The sequence below is a fragment of the Drosophila kikkawai genome, chromosome 2R (genome assembly GCF_030179895.1).
Source record: "Drosophila kikkawai strain 14028-0561.14 chromosome 2R, DkikHiC1v2, whole genome shotgun sequence".
Taxonomy (NCBI): Eukaryota; Metazoa; Arthropoda; class Insecta; order Diptera; family Drosophilidae; genus Drosophila; species Drosophila kikkawai.
Window position 1 is genome coordinate 11,539,378 of NC_091729.1, and position 16,191 is coordinate 11,555,568.

The following is a 16,191-nucleotide window of genomic DNA, read 5'->3' on the forward strand; positions in this document are numbered from 1 at the left end:
AACCGGAAAACTCGGGGTGGAGAGAACCAAGTTCCGGGGGTCCGTTTGCAACTGTCTGAGAATACAACGAAACTTTTCCAAGTTTCCGGTCGTGTGTACAATTTTCCGTGCTCATTTCCGCAGCCATTTCCTTGGGCACACACACACACACAGAAGTACACGCACATTGTAGCACAAAAGCTGTCCAAAAAGGAAGCAGCAGCAGTCGCCAGTCAAGGAAAACTCACCAACCAAGTCGCCCAGCGTCGCACAATTGTTGTTCTAAGGATGAAAAGGACTTGCAAGCAAACTTCCACTCGAGGTCAGCGGGAGGTGCCGGGTGATGGCCGGAGGAGTGAAAAGTGCCTGGATGCACAGCATACACATGTAGCGATTACTGCTCTCAGTTGCTCCCAAAAAAAAAAAAGCCAGCGAGTCAAGTTAGTCCAACTGCACCACTCTCTGACTCGCTCTATTTAGTACAGTAGAACTTATTTAAGACGAAATGGGGATAAATAGAGTTACATATAGGAAGACGATGTTCACTATGAAAAGATCAACGTTAAATTCTATATTTAAATAATAAAGCAACTTAAGCTTTTTAATTTAGAAATAACCTGCTTCTACGCTAAAATTCTCAACTTGTTTTAGACCCAGTTTAAAACATTTTACCTATTTTAAGCCACAATCTGAGCCTCACATGCACATACAAGTCTAAGCTTTTAGAAAACCTCTTAAATAAAAGGTTTAAAATGATTTTTACTAATTTTTTATAAATTAATTTTAAATCATTTCCAGAACTTAACGTTTTAGAAAAGTTATACAATTCTGTGCTGACTGTAGCTGCATATCAGCCTCTGTACAATTCGGAGAACTTTTCCCCGACTTCCTCTGCCGCTGACAGACGTCACAGTTGTGTGAGGAGGAGGGGAACTGCTGAGCCAAGCTGAGATGAGATGGAGAGCTGAATTTTTGCATGCAATGCTAGCAGGATGCTGCGGTGCTGTCCTGTGTGCACAGTCAGTCAATCAATACGTCAGTTGGGCTCATCAAAAATTCCAATCACAAATTGGCAGAGAGTTGAGAGGCGGCGGCAGTACCATTTTCCACCCATTTCCAGCCACCCCCTGCTTCCTTCCACCTTCCTCGCTTGATTTCCCGCACTTCCTGGCCAGGTCGTGAGGCTGTGGTGGTCGCAAGTCAAGCGCAGGCCCAAGAGCAGGACCTCCACTCACTTGACTGACCTCCGGGTGGACGGAGGACAGCGGCAGGAGGCTGATCGGGGCCGGAGCTGGCCGGAGAGCTGAGGGGATAGCTGCTTGTCTGGGGGCGTAGGCAATAATGGCATTTAAATGCAGGGTCACGTATCAATTTACTTGGTTATTAGTAACGAGCCCTCGCTTCGGTCTTGGCCACTGGTCGAGAGCCCCCAGTCCATCTCTACCTCTCACTCTGACCTCTCTGGATATCTAGATGCGTGCTCCTCGTGTGTGTGTGTTTGTGTGTGTCCCCACTCTTTGCCCCACTTGCCCTTTTGAACCCATGGGCAAATCCGGGCTGAGCGCTCAGTTTGTTGCTCTTTTCGCCCGCTTTGCCAGCCGCTCATAACGGATATGGCTTTGTGCTAAACTGACAGCACAAGCTCCGCACCTGACCTCCACAGTCGCCCACTAAGCCCACGTAGAGCCCAGAGCCACCCCCAGAATCATCCAAGTGGTGCCATGGGCCCCCCATCCTAGAGCAATCGGGCTCCCCCTCCTCCCAAAGAGCAGTCACAGTCAAAAGTTTTTCACTTTTCAAGTTCTCGCTCTCGGTGCTCGATGTTCGGTGCTCGGTGTTCGGTGGTTGGGTCTCCTGCTCTCAGTGGTTCAACTCCTCGCTCTCTCTTGCATTGGATGCACCAGCCGAGGAGCACCTATACCAATCCCAACCCCGTTTTGGTTGCAGTTTCGGGCTCAAGAAGCAACTAGCAGCAGGCCATCTTCCAGCCGAGCCTTCACACACGAGTCGTGTGGCCAGGAGATGAAGGCTTCGGTGCACCCAACTGAGAGAGTTGAAGGGAGAAAGAGTCCTAGCGCAAAAGAGACAGATAGAGGCGAGGGGCAGAAGAGCGAGGGCCAAAGCTATGTGGATAGGTGACGGGGAGGCAACAGCACAGCAGCAACATGCAATGTGCATCAGCAACAGCAGCAGTGGCAGCAGTAGCGTAACAATCTGCGATACACAGATAAGTGCACTGAGGGAAATTTTACAAAAAGTTGGTTACAGCAGCCGTCTGGATCTAGACATAAAATAAATAAATATAAATCCTTTATCTAAAAACATGTTTATATTTGGGACAATTTATGCAGTCTTCACCAAGTGGTCAGAAGAGAAAGTTTTTGCAGAATATTATAATTTTAGCCAGAACTTACATAAATATTTATGATCAACATCAACAACCGAGTCGACCTAGCCATACCCGCAAGGAAAAAATGTTAGTACATCTTTTCAAAATTGCGAAATTGTGAAATTAAGCATAGAAAAGCTTTGAAATTAATCCATATTTGCCTTAGTTACACACGATTAAGAAGTCAGGCCTTGATCCAATTGCAAAGTGAAATTAGCTTTCATTTTTAACATGAACTGTTTAATTTCTTTATCTACAATTTAAAAATAATATAATAAATAATGAATTCCTTAACTCTAATTTCCCGCAGTGCCTTTTGGGCGAGTAGAAAAAAAATCATTGGGTGAATTCGGCTTTCTATCGATACCTTGACACAGGCGTCAGAGCTTTGGGAGCGGGTGCACTCACACAGAGATCCCTTGTTGGTCGGGGTTATAAAAAATATTTGCAGGCTAGAAGGACCTAGAGCAGTAAGGGGGAGCACGGTGCACGGAGCAGGAGCCGAGCGGAGCCATTTAGGGTGAGCAAGTGTTCGGCGACTGCCGCAACAAATCCCTAAACAAGCAACAACAACCGGCTGTGCACAACACAACTTCCGACGTCGACACCCAGCGTCAATATTCGTACAATGGCGGAACGCAGCCTCGTCATAGTCCTCGCCACCGCCATCGTCATCGCCATCGGATTCGCCTCGTTTCCGTCCCAGTGGGTGGCTTTGCTCCCGCGGTGCTCTGCTCCTGCTGCATTCTGCATGTAGAGCGGAATTTCCGGTCTAACCTCACAGCGCCCAAGCGGAAATACAAGCGGATTAGCTTTTAGATTTATATACTAACAAACACCGATTAGACAGGTGGCCAGGGGTGGCGAGTCCTGATCCCGGAGAGAAACCAAGAGAGACTCATGGAGAGCGGAACGAGCAGAGTTGGGAAGGGGGTTCCTAGAGAGAAATCGAGAGAACTGTGCTTGGTGCGCTGCAGGGCTAGGAGAAATTTGGCTTGCTGAAAAGCCAACCAAGAGAGAGAGAGAAAGATAGAGAGACTTGGGATGAGGACAATGGAGAAATATAGAAATAGTGAGAGGAGAGGATGAGAACTCTTCTCTTTTTTGCAAGCTTGTTTTTGTTGCTGCTGCTGTCGCTTTTGGCATTGCATTTTAGTGTTTCCTGCTCGAAGTTCAAATGTGAGAATATTTTCCCATTTTCTTTCCCTCTCACTCTACCTGTGCCTCTTACCCTTTCTCCCCTCTACATGTGTGTGTGTGTGTGGGTAGCATGTTGGTGTTAATTTTTCAGATGCCAGCCAACTTTGGGTTATTTTCCAACTAATAGAGCGTGCACTCAACCAACCCGAAATCGAACAGAGAAATTCAAGGCGAAACTATTTTACGAGCATTTTTTTGCTCTTCTTTTTTTTTTTTTTTGGGTTGTGTTTCTGGTTGTGTTTTGCCTGCCAAAAGTCCCATATTGCACTGCTTGTTAAATTCCGAAACAGAAAACAAGAATACAAATAGAAAATTTCGAATATTCTGGCAAAAAGTCTTACTTTGAATCTTTATTGAGGTATTTGTGTGATTTGGTATCAATGTTACATTTGATATTTGAATGGAGTAAGTTTATTTTTTGATGAAAGTGTTATTTTGATATAAAGATGGAATATATTATCCTAACAAGACTATATTTTAAAGAAAACTCTAAAGATTTTGATTAAGTTTTGATTTTAGAAGGAAAACAAATCTTTTAATATTTTATTGTTAAATTTTCGGACACAAAATAGCTTTGCTTTTACTAAAAACCTTATGAGGAAACCATAATATTTGAGAAAAGAGTTTTTTGAATACAATGAAGGGTGGTTATATTATCCTAACAAGACTTTATTCTAAGGAATCCTCTTTAAAATCTAAAGATTAAGATTTTAGGTTTAAAATGTCAACAATAAATTTTCAAAAATATGTTTCATGTTCAATTCTTGGACACAAAATACCTTGTCTTACATGTGTAATATATCATGTATGTGGTAGCCTCAACTAATATGGATAAGATCGACTTATAGAGAGGTCCTTAAAATTCAAAGACATTTTCTTGAGACTTTAGTCATATGTTCTGCTCGACAGCATAAATTTCTGAAGCAAACGTAATTGTCAAACGAGAAATATGTAGTTTCAAATCAAATTAAGGACAAGTTGAGCAAACTTTTCCCCCCATATATCCTGTTGAGAAAATTGCAAGCTCTACTAATTCCCCTTTTTTTGTGTGTGCATTCTAATTTCGCCGTGAGGATACAACTTTCAGGGGCCATGAGTAGGGAAAGTCTCCTTTACCTGCACAATTCCCAGCTCGTTGAGACACACTATTTGTTCTATATACAGAATCATACTATATGTCCTGCACAGTGCACAAAAATATATAGATATAAAGCATTTTTTGTGCGCTACTTGGGTATGCTTGATGCTCCAAGGAAATGGTTTGCCACCTTAAAAAATGCAATGAAAGTCGTCGTCAAATTGTCATAAAAATGCGATAACTTTGTTTTCTGTTGCTATTGTTGTTGTGGCTGGGAGTGTGCTTGTTATTGTTGGCATCGCCTTTTGCTTTTGTTTTTTATTTGTATTTTTTTGGTGTGTTGGTGTTGTGTTAGTGTATTCTTTGTGGAATTTTCAGTGTTACTGCGGCGACTGTGGCCGGGGTGTTGTCGTTTTGCCAACTACGAGAGCATGATAAATTTTTACGATGTTGCCATAACAATAAACCGAGCTTCGGCTGGCTCTGGCATTCCAGCGGCATGTGAAAAGCGCGCGCGGAAAATGCAGAACGTGAAAAACTAATAAAAATCTGCTGCCACTGCCGCCGCCGTTGGGAAGCTGCGAAAACTTTTATGGCCAAACTACGCGTTCCATCACAACGCAGCAGGAAAAGGGGTAGAAAAGTGGGCGGAAAAAGCGGGGCGTGCTGGGTGCAAATGTGAAAAGTGCAAAAATAGCTCAGGTGCAGGGACGGATAAGCGACCAAATCGTCAAAAGGGCTGCGCTTCAGGGGGAGTCGAGGGAGTTTTCCGCTTTCCACCGGCATAGCTGACTTTTGTGTCAAACATGGCAGCATCCCCCCGGCGGCGCAACCCCATTCCATCAACTTGCTTTATCCTGGAAAGTTTTTAAAGCCAAGCAACAAAAAAAAAAAAAGAAAAAGGTGGAAAAATAACATTTTGTATGACAATGAACGATTATTTTTCATAAAAGTGCGAACTTTGATTGACAGAATCACAGGGAGGCAAGGAGATAAGCTGACATGGAAATATATATTTTCTTGAAGGAAAATGGCAACTATAAACTATCCCGTAAATAATGTTCTCTAATGTTTTGTATATAAATCTAAGTCTACCGCTCAGAAATACTATCTTCTTTTTTTGTATGAGAGCAAAAAGAGAGAATATAGAATATTCTTAGAAAGTAAGCATATTTAGAACGATTGTATCTCGAAGATATTTCATTTAAGGTGCATAAATATTAAATAATTTATAAACAAGGGACTTAGGTCATAGTTTAAGTATTCTTTTTATTTTCTCGAAAGTTTATAATTAGCTCATTAATAAATTTAAACTATGAAGTGAAACAATGTCTAAAATTATATCATTAAAGTGGTCCTTTGACTGACTTTGAATTGAATTATACAATAAATGATGTATTTTTATGTACAATATAAGATATCTGGTTTATATTTCCGATTCTTACACAACCTTCACAAGTTCCCTCTTTGACGAGTATTTAAAAAAAAATCATAGCATACATTTCAGGGCAAATGGTAAATCCCAACCTCTGATAATCCTTCTTTTCCTACGATTGGCCGATCAATCAACCAAGTCACGAACTGAGTGCTCGTTTTACATAAACTTTTTTTGGTTTTTGGACCTGGGGCAAATGCATACACACACATATATATAACACATACACACACTTGGAGGTAGTGTGTGCGAGTGTGCATGAAGATACTGCCAAGTTGATGTCACCAAACCATGAAATTAGGCTCAGCCACTGCCGGATTTGGGATGCGTTTTTTTGAGGGCAGGACAGGGCAGGGCAGTAAGCCCCTTGTTTGGCTTTGGGATATTTTTGGATTTTGGTTTTGCAAATGGATTTATAACCCCTTGTGTGATTTTATAGGCCCTTAAGCCATTGTTCAAATAACCCGGCGTGCCAAGCCACCAATTCTACCCTGTCAGCCTCCCAATCCCCCTGAACCCAGTTTGTTGACTGACTCGAAATCCTGGATTCATGGACGGCGTATGTGTATCCTTCTAATGATATTTGAGCAACGGATGTGTATGTAAAACCAATAATAAGACGACCACACACAGGGCCCAGAGAGTTGGGGGAGGTGGTGGTTGCCAATGGCTAGAAGGACGAATCGATAGATAGATGGTTGGCAGGATGGCAGGATGCCAGGCTACGTGGTCGGACCAGTTACCGGGGGAGGATGGTGCGTTCAGGCCGAAATGGTTAACAAGTGGTGCGTGTATCAATTCAATTGAATTTGCAAATGTTGTTGTTGCCCACTGATGCATGAAGGACCCATGGTCAGGATGAATGCCCAGGAGCAGGAGCAGGAGCACCAGCCGCATCATTATCATCATCAGCAGCCAACTGAAGTATTTTATGATGTATCCCAATGCCACTTGATGTTTGTCTTTCGATATCGATGGGCAAGGGAAGAACATTGAATCCTGCCAAGAGGATTTACCCAGTTGAACTCTGGGGGATGGTTTATGTTAAAGTATGGAATACTTGCCAAAAATAAAAGAAGAAAGCTGGAAAAGAATACGCCAAGGAATACATAACTTTCGATAGCCGCAGAACTTCAAAATATGCTTAATACACTAAGGAAAAATGCTTTAAAAATAATAATGAATACAATTATTTATTCTGTGTTGTTAAAATGTAATTATTAGACTTCAATTTTTATTAAAAATCTTATCTAACAACTGAGAAATTTCCTTTTTAAAACTCTCTTTTCCGTTCTCCCCCTCAATACCATATTTTTCTTTTAAAAAGAAATATTTTTCCTTGCCGTAATCTGCTTTGGTCTGAAACGATTTTAACACTTTTTCGCTTAAGCAAATGAGCGTTAATTAAAAAATCGTGAGGCGGCACAGAGCACTACAAAAGAAAAGTAAGAAAGGCGGTAATAAATACCATTCAGGAATGGCCAACAACAACAACAACAACAGCTGGGGCAGCCAGCAATCGGAAACAACGTGCGAGCGGGCAAAGCAATGGCAACAATTCAATTAAAATGCCAAAGGGGCCCCCCCACCGAATGGCATGCAAAGTGCTCAGGGGAGCGAAATTAACCCCTATAAACTCGTAATATGCTCAAAATGATGCACTTAAAAACACATTAATCACATCGACAATTATGCCGGACGCATGCAGGCGCTGCTCTTGTGTGCGTAAGCGACAAAGTGAGGTAAGGTGTGGGCCAGGGAGTAAAGAAAAGAAGCCGCCGACACGTGCTTTAAAATACTCTCGGCTTTACCCCGAATCTTCAGTGAAAACGGGGAAAATTAACAAGAAAAGCAACCACCATGAAAATGATTAAAAAATACCACAGAACACAAAAAAACACACTTAAAAACGTATAATAAAAGTTGTCTCTTAAATTGGTAATAAATTTGTCAATAAATATTTTAATTGGCTATAAGAAAAAGATCGTTTTCGATATTATATTTTCTGAAATGCAACCAAAAAAAACTTTAAAAAAGTTTCATATTCCAAAAGTCTTTGGAAATATCGTTTTCCGTTTTATAGTTTAAAAATACGTGATATTTAAGTTTCTATAAGCATTTAAGAATTTATTAGGTTAATTTTGTGTGAAACGTCTGAAACAATTATATTATATTACACAAAGCCTGGAGGAAATCAATATTTTTTATGCCAAATGCAAATATACAAACATTAATATCGATATTTACCTATCGAATTTATGTATCTAAATTATCGTAAATAAATAAATAAGCTATCGATATTCAAATATCGAGTTTATCAAAATTATCGACTGATTTTATATCCATTTTCGAATAAAAATTTTGATTTCAAACAAACAAATTGTACTTCAATTTATTTAATTAATCTCCCTTAGCAATTTCTCACAGTGCAAACCGACTGGACCCCATTGCACGCAGAATTCAAAGCATAAAAGCTTTCGTGTCGTCATTAAAAACTGTTTTTGCTAATTAAGTGCTCAATTGAGCATTCAATTTCACACACACACACAAAGCCGGCACAGGGGATGGCAAAGAAGAGAGAGGAAAGGCTGGGTGAAGTGGGCTAAAAGGGGGTTAAGAAGAGGGGAGTGGATGGAGAGTACACAGGCAAACACAACAGCGAAACAGGGTAAATAACCACCCAAGCAGAACAAAAGCAACAACAACTGTTAAAGAAACCCAGAAACAGAAACAGAAACCAAAGCAGAAGCAGAAATATCAACAACCCCCCTCTCTTTTAGCCAAACCCAACCCCCACCACATCCTCTTCCTCCTTGCCATTCTTCACCTACGGCCAAGGCAAACGGAATGAAATGAACGAAAGTATAACAAAGTTGGTTTATTTGCTCAGTTAATGCAAAATGATTCCCCCGGGGAGCGGTGAGGAGTCAGCGGTGCAAGTGCACAGTGGAGATTGCCATTAAAGGCTAGATACAGTGGGCCTTGATCTACGAAAAATCGTTTCAAAAACAGTATTTCACGTATCTGAAGGATAAAGACTTTGAGACATTTATTCGATAGGACAATGAGATATAAAACCTACAGGAAATGATCTAATTTTCAAGCCTTATAAGATGAGTTTTTTTAAGGTTTAAGAAGCTCTGTAGATTTTTTCATATCTCTACTACCAGTAAGAACTTTTCATCTTATAAATAATAAAAAGTTTATAGAAATAATAATATTCAGCGTAAAATTAACGCATCGAAGATTTAAAATAAATTTAAAAGGCATCTAAAAGTATGCAAGGGAAATTGTAGATAATACTAATATAATTTTAGACCAGTTGCTTTCAAGTTTATTTAATAGCTTTCAGATTCAAAGCAAATGAAATGATTTCACAAATAATTTAAAGCCACTTTTTTTTCTTAAGTCATAATTAATTTCACAATATCAAAATTTCTTTCCGTGCATCAAAGCAAAACCCCAAAAATCACAATGGGCACCAGCCACGAAAGCAAATGAGGGCGCAGGGGTGTGGGCAATAAAAATGAGTAAGGGAAAACACAAACAGAACCCGACTCGACATAAGGGTAAACACGATTCAATAAAATTACGCTGAAAAGTATGCAACAGAAACAAGCAAACAAAGTGCTCCTCCGTGGGCGAAAGTGGGCACCGGGGGGGAGGGCCAGTGAAAGCTGGTCTGAGCTCATAAAGCAAACAGTTACTAGGCGCTGACGAAGAACTGAATAAACTGGGAATGAATGCCAAAGCAAACGTGGCGAAAAAAAGTGCAAAACAGCAGCGAACACGAGCAAGAAACACAAAACCGAACCGACAAAACGAAAAAAAAAAAAGAAAACGAAACAAAACAAAAGTACGCCAAAGGAAACGAAGAGAAAAAGTACTTAAAAAGCTCACAAGCAAATATTTATAACAGTAAATCACTTTGGCGCTAGCACACATATACAAACAGACGGCGCGAGGAGGTGGGGCAAGTGAAAAGTGCAATAAAAGAAGCAACAATGGCACACCGAAAGAAACTAGAGAATGTTTTTATTAAAATTATTATTCCCAAGTGAGCAATAATAATTGATATTTCGATAATACATTTTTTTTAGAAGTGATACTTTTTCGATATTTAATCGGAAATTGCATTTTCATTACAATTTCTAATACAGAAAATTGCAGAAACCATTTTTTATTAGAAATATATAAGAGTAATATACGATTTTTATCGATACTATAAATTTGTAAATGTCAATATCGAAATTATCGATTTATCAACTTTTTTTAGACTTAGTTCTTGATAACCTTCTAATATTTTTCGTTATAGTTTTAACCTAAGCGTTTTCCTTCTATAACAGTTGATTACATTTGCTATAAAATATCAATATTATCGAAATTATCGACAAATATATGGTAATTTTTCTAGCGTGCATTTACAGAAGCTCTGCTCTACACAAATGTTGTTGGATGTCTGCTTCTGTTACTGTTTCCTTTCTCGGCAAGGACCAACTGGCAAATATTTAAATTCATGCGCTAAAGCACACAATAAAAACGTAAACAAATACAAAGTAAATATGGCGGCGACAACAACAACAACAACAACAAGAGCTAAAAAGGAAGCATGAGAATCGCGTAGTTCGTGTCTTGAAGCCTTCACCACCCACCATTCCACTTTCCTTCCGTTCGTCCTTCCTTTTCCCCCGAATTGCACCACTTTGGGGGTTGATAAAATTCAAAGTCAGTCTGCGTATATGTATGCGAGTCCCTAGTTGTTGTCAAGTTTTTTAATTAAATTTGCGACTGCAATTTTTGCAAAAACAAAAAATAATAAAGACTTGCAAGTTGAGAACCCAAAAAGTTTCAGCATAGGAATTAGCTGCAAAAAGGGAGCAACAATAAGATTATCCTTGGCCAACAACTTTTTCCCTTGCAACGTCGTAGCAGAAGGGAGAAGAAGATCTCATAAGCCTGGCTGGCTGGCTGGCTAATAAAAATCTTTCACATTCTATATAGCAGAAAATGCAATTTGAATATGGAAAGTTTGTACAAATAAATGCACTGCATTTTTCAGGCGAGAACCAAAAATGTAAATATTTTTGCTGAGCTGTGCCTGCCGGCCGGCCGTCTACAATTGTCGGAAATAAATCGAAGCCTTCAAATTGAATATGAAAAATACAGAAATTGTTACGGCTAACTCGATGTTCCGGTCGAAATCGAACAAAAGAAAAAAACACTGTGAACTACCGGCCGACCAGGCCAGAGCGCTCCCCAAATAAATATGTTTAACCAAATTGCTAACCAACAAAGGCCCCTCCTGCGAGCGAAAAAGGACGAGTCAGGCGTAACATATTTATTGACATTGCGGTTGCCGGACCCAGGAATGAGAGACGGAGAGACTCAAACCCGTATCCGGACACACACATTGGATTTCAGTTAGCAGTTAGCTGGCAAGCAACCACCACTAACCACTGACACCAGGGCCACAAGCCCCACGATACCTCGGAGTACCGAGTCCCGGACCCCGTTCAGATCCCCCAGTAACCACCGAATGAGTGGCACTTGCAAGTGTGGTGTTTATGTTCCATACATCAAGGGTTTATGGGCTAAACGTTTATGTGTCTGGCAACAACAAGCTTTTAAAGGGTTTCCCAACACACGCTCATTCATATGCAGTCGAGCTTCGAAAGATGAACAGCCTAAGCTTGAAAAGACTCGAAAATTATTTACTTGATCTTTCGATCTTGTATAATTTCAGCTTTAAATTTTAAAAGTTTGTTTAATACTTGATACCTTAAATTTTCACAAGTTCAACCCTAAGAGGCTCCACTGTACTCAAAAGCATATGTGGGGGGCGGCATACTAAGAGTCAATGCTGAAGTTTGCCTTGGTAGCGCCACTTGAAATTTCACTTACACCCACATGGAATGCCTTTTTGTGTGTGCGAGTTGACGTTGCACACTTCGTTGACTCCCAAAAGACGCCCACACTCGAACGGTTGACCTCAGACGTCCGCCCAACCCCCAACCCCAACCTCCCACCTCCAGATAAGAGAGGGATAGGGTGGTGGTTGTGGGCTAACGTATTACAAAATGTATTTTATCTTCATCGATTGGCAGAATTTATATGTTTTTTCATGCCACATCAGCGCTTTATGTGCCCAAAGAGAGAGGGAGAGAAAGATGGAGAGACAGGGAATGGGGAACCCCCTTAAGTGAGTTGAGGTTATGTGCTGACAGCTACGAGCACCAACATATGCATATCTCGTGATTGTGTGTGTTTCGAGGATAAATCAGCTGCTGCTAACAGATGATGATGATTACAAAGGGATGAAGTTGTAAGGCTGCTGCGATGCTGCTCGGTTCGCACCAACAAAGATGTAAAGCGTGCTGCTCGAAATGGAAATTGTCCTGTCGAAAATGGACGATAATAAACTGGTTTAACATGCGAATCAATTGGAGCTAGTGGTTGAAGGAGAATGATGCGATCTGGGAAACTATTAAGGATATATATTTAACATTTCTGGGGGATATTTCGAAATAATAGTAGCATTGGGACATTAATACATTAATTTGTATTTTTTTTAATAAACAAAAAACAAACAATGGGTGTTTGAATAGTTAAACCACTAAAATATATTTTTATGAACTGATTTATAGCCAATAACAAGCTAGAAACCTTGTCAATACTTTGTGATTTGTCGCTGAATTCGTACTTGGGAATTTTAAGCGACCTCTATTGATCAATTCCTTATTTTTCTTATTTTCCAGGCAAACCTAAAAATTTGCATTACAAATTTTATTTTCTTTTTAACTTAATGTCGGAATTATTAATCCAATGAATAATAATTTTCCCAAGAAAACACGTACCCTAAGTGTATTATAGATTAATGCTTTAGTATTTTGCATTTTTCTTTCTATATAATAATGAGTCATCAAGAAACATGAATTTTCCCGTTTCCTGGCTCTTACCGATTATGTGAAATTTAACACCCACCGTATATTAAATATTCACGGCTAACGAAAATCACCATAATCTAAGGCTAGAAGTCAATTTTTGCTTTGCATAATTCCCCTTAAATTACACAGTCACACACACACACTACGCACACCACAACAAAGTCCATTCCTTGACACGAATCTCTTCAGCCTGCAATCATGTTTGCCAATTATGCAAATGACGATGCGACCCACTGTGCGTGCAGGGGCGCAACCACTGTGGGGCATAACCGGGTAAATTCTCTCCAAACACTTGGCTTCGTGTTTACCACAATTTACTGCGACTCGAGTCATGCCCAAGGAAGCAAGTTCCAGCAAAAATAAATGCACATTTTTCGCCCACAATTTCCTGGAAGTTCCTAGAGGGGGTGCAAAAAAAAAAAGCGGAAAGGGGGTTCGGGGGAAAGGCGAGCACAATAAACTCAAAAACGGAAAAGACGAAAAGGGTCGACGGGGGCACGTCGTAGCTTGCCACAAGCCAAATATGTCTGTGTCTGGGCCTGGTTTTCTACCTCCTTTCTCTCTCGACACTTTTGCCACCACTTCCTCCCACTCCTCCCTTGTGCCACACACTTTTCTTTCAGTCTCGTCCTCGCATTCGTGTCTGGAAAGTGTGGCAATAAAAAGGATAATGTAACTGTTATTCTACGCAAAACGGAAACGAAGGAGGGGTAGTGTCGAGGTTTGGGGGGAGGCAAGTGCTTGAAATATTTTTGTGGCAAAGGTGGCAACTTGGCCAACAACTACAACAACGACAAGATGTGGCAAAAGCAAAAAAGCACAACCAAAGGCGGCAACAGAGCAGAATTGTGGTTAGGGGTTGCGGGCAGCTAGCTTCGGGGGTTGGGTCTTTGCTGAGTGACTGACTGAACAAGTGGCAACGAGGAAACGGCTGTCAGTCAAACGGGGCGGCGGGTAAATAGAGGAAAGGGGGAGGGAATGGGAGGGGATGGTTAGGGGTAGGGGTAAGGGTCCAAAACTTCAACATCGGGGGGTGCAAAAAAACGATTCCGAGAGCAAACGAAACGAAACGAGACGAGACGAGTTGAGACGAAGCAAAGTGCCAAAGAGCGAAGCCGGAAAATTGTGTGGAAATTTGAGCTTCTTTTGAAATTGAGGCCGGAAATGACACCCACACAACCCACTGTGCCGAGCGAGATAGCCACAGGGAGAGACAGAGAAAGAGTAAGAAACAGAGGGAGAGAGAGCCAGAGCTGTTGTTGTGTTAAACAAAATGTTTGCGGGTGCAATAAGCGTAAATTCAGTGGTTTTATGTTTACTTATTCAACTCCCCGGACTCCCAGCCCCCCGCCAAGCATAACTTCATTTTATTGGCGGCATCGACGCTGGCGGGGTGAAGTTGAGCCCCCCAACCCTCGTCCTTTTCCGGGTGGTAATATACTTTTTGCAAATCGATGCCAACTCCTTAAACGGTGGGTGGAGTGGGTGCCCCATAGATCCCAGGGGGACCTCACAATGGCTGGGTGGATGGGTGAATGGGTGGTGGGTGGCGCACAGGAAGCGTGTGGCATGTTGAATGGTCTTGAGTGTTTTCGTATGGTTGACAGGATAACACGGAGTAATTCAATTCGAAATACTTTATGCTGTTGCTTTTATTATTTGTGCTTGCTTGCTCGTTCGTTCGTTCTCCTTTCGTTTGGGGATTGCTGTTGTCGGAAGTGGCATTTGTAGGTGGTTTTGTGTGGGCGGAGGAGGTTCACAGTGTCTCTGTGTGTGTACACTGCTGGGGTAGCTGCATAAAAATTCGTGTGCAAAGCTATATACACAGACCGTCGTCTGTGTGTGCTTGTGGTTTCTCTGTTTATTTATTTTTATGATGTTTCCTTTTTGGCATTTTATTGAAGAAGTTTACCGACGCCATTGCTGCTGCATAAATAAGTGAGGAAAGAGGACGAAAGCCACACCCCCACCACAGCCCCGCCCCTACATTGCAATTCATAAAAAATCAATATTTATTACAAGAGCTAGAGTACATGAAGGAGAGCATTTCTCCGCCCCCCTCCGCCTTGTGGTCCCAGCTTGTTATTGGGCATTTAATCAGTTGATTTCTTATTCAGGTTGAAGTTTTTCCTCTGCACTCTCGTATTCAGGGGGAAATGCAATTAGAGAAGCTTTTGCTGAGATTTGAGGAGTATGCGTGTGTGTGTGTGTATGGTGGCTTAAGGACTCTTGAGGGACGAGACCAAACTAATATGCCAAAAATAACAGAAAATATAATTCGGAAAACGCAATTCAAAGAGAAATTTGATTTTAGTGTCAATTTAGGCAAAATGGTAACGTTTATAAAGTTCTTAATACTAAAATTTTAGTCTGATTAAAATGTTCACAGATATAAATCCTGGAAATACACATTTTGTTTTAATAAATTGGGAAAATTCTTAGGCTTTTAACAGCCTGATCAGTCAAACTGGCTGAATATTAGATTGGGTTTTCTCATTAGACCAACTTAACTGAACGTGAACTAGTAAAATGTGATATAAAGCTTAAAAAGTGAACTGTAAAGCGCTAAAAGTGAACTGTAAAGCGGAAGAACTGGAATGTTAAGCTCTAAGTGTGCTGTAAGTCGCCATAAACCTCAAAAAGCATACTGTTAAGAGGAAAGAGTGTCCTGTAAAGCGCAGAAAGTGTGCTGTGACTTACTTTCTTGTATATATTCCATCTAAATTATCTGTCAACTCAGTCAATCCCAATGATTTTGGAAAACTTACAAGTTCTCATTCTCAAACTAGCTATTAATATGATAATTGACAACTTATCTGACCGATAAATGCTGACATGATCTATAATAAACTATACATCTATAATTAAATTCCAATCGAAACCTGATCCATGTGTAAAACCATATTATTTTCCCATATTAACTCCAATTTGCATAGATACAGCGTAATCCGTTTAAAAATCAAATACATAAACGAACAGATTCCCCACAAATGCACTTATCCCTGTCAATATATGCAAAATAATCTCGGTGCCAGCAAATGTTTGTTTGTTCGCCCACCCAAACCAGTGAGCAATGTTGCTCTTTGAAAGGCTAAACGGTCCGAGCGGGGGCTATTATTGAACTGTCCGAGCAAAGCGGCCAACGCCGCCGAACACTCAAAGTTAA

At 40.8% G+C, this 16,191-nt stretch overlaps 1 protein-coding gene across 2 annotated transcripts in view; it reads right to left on the reverse strand.

Annotated features, from left to right (window-relative positions):
• LOC108078098 (uncharacterized) overlaps positions 1 to 16,191 on the reverse strand; it is a 75,218-nt gene that overhangs the window by 23,877 nt on the left and 35,150 nt on the right. The window lies entirely within an intron of this gene.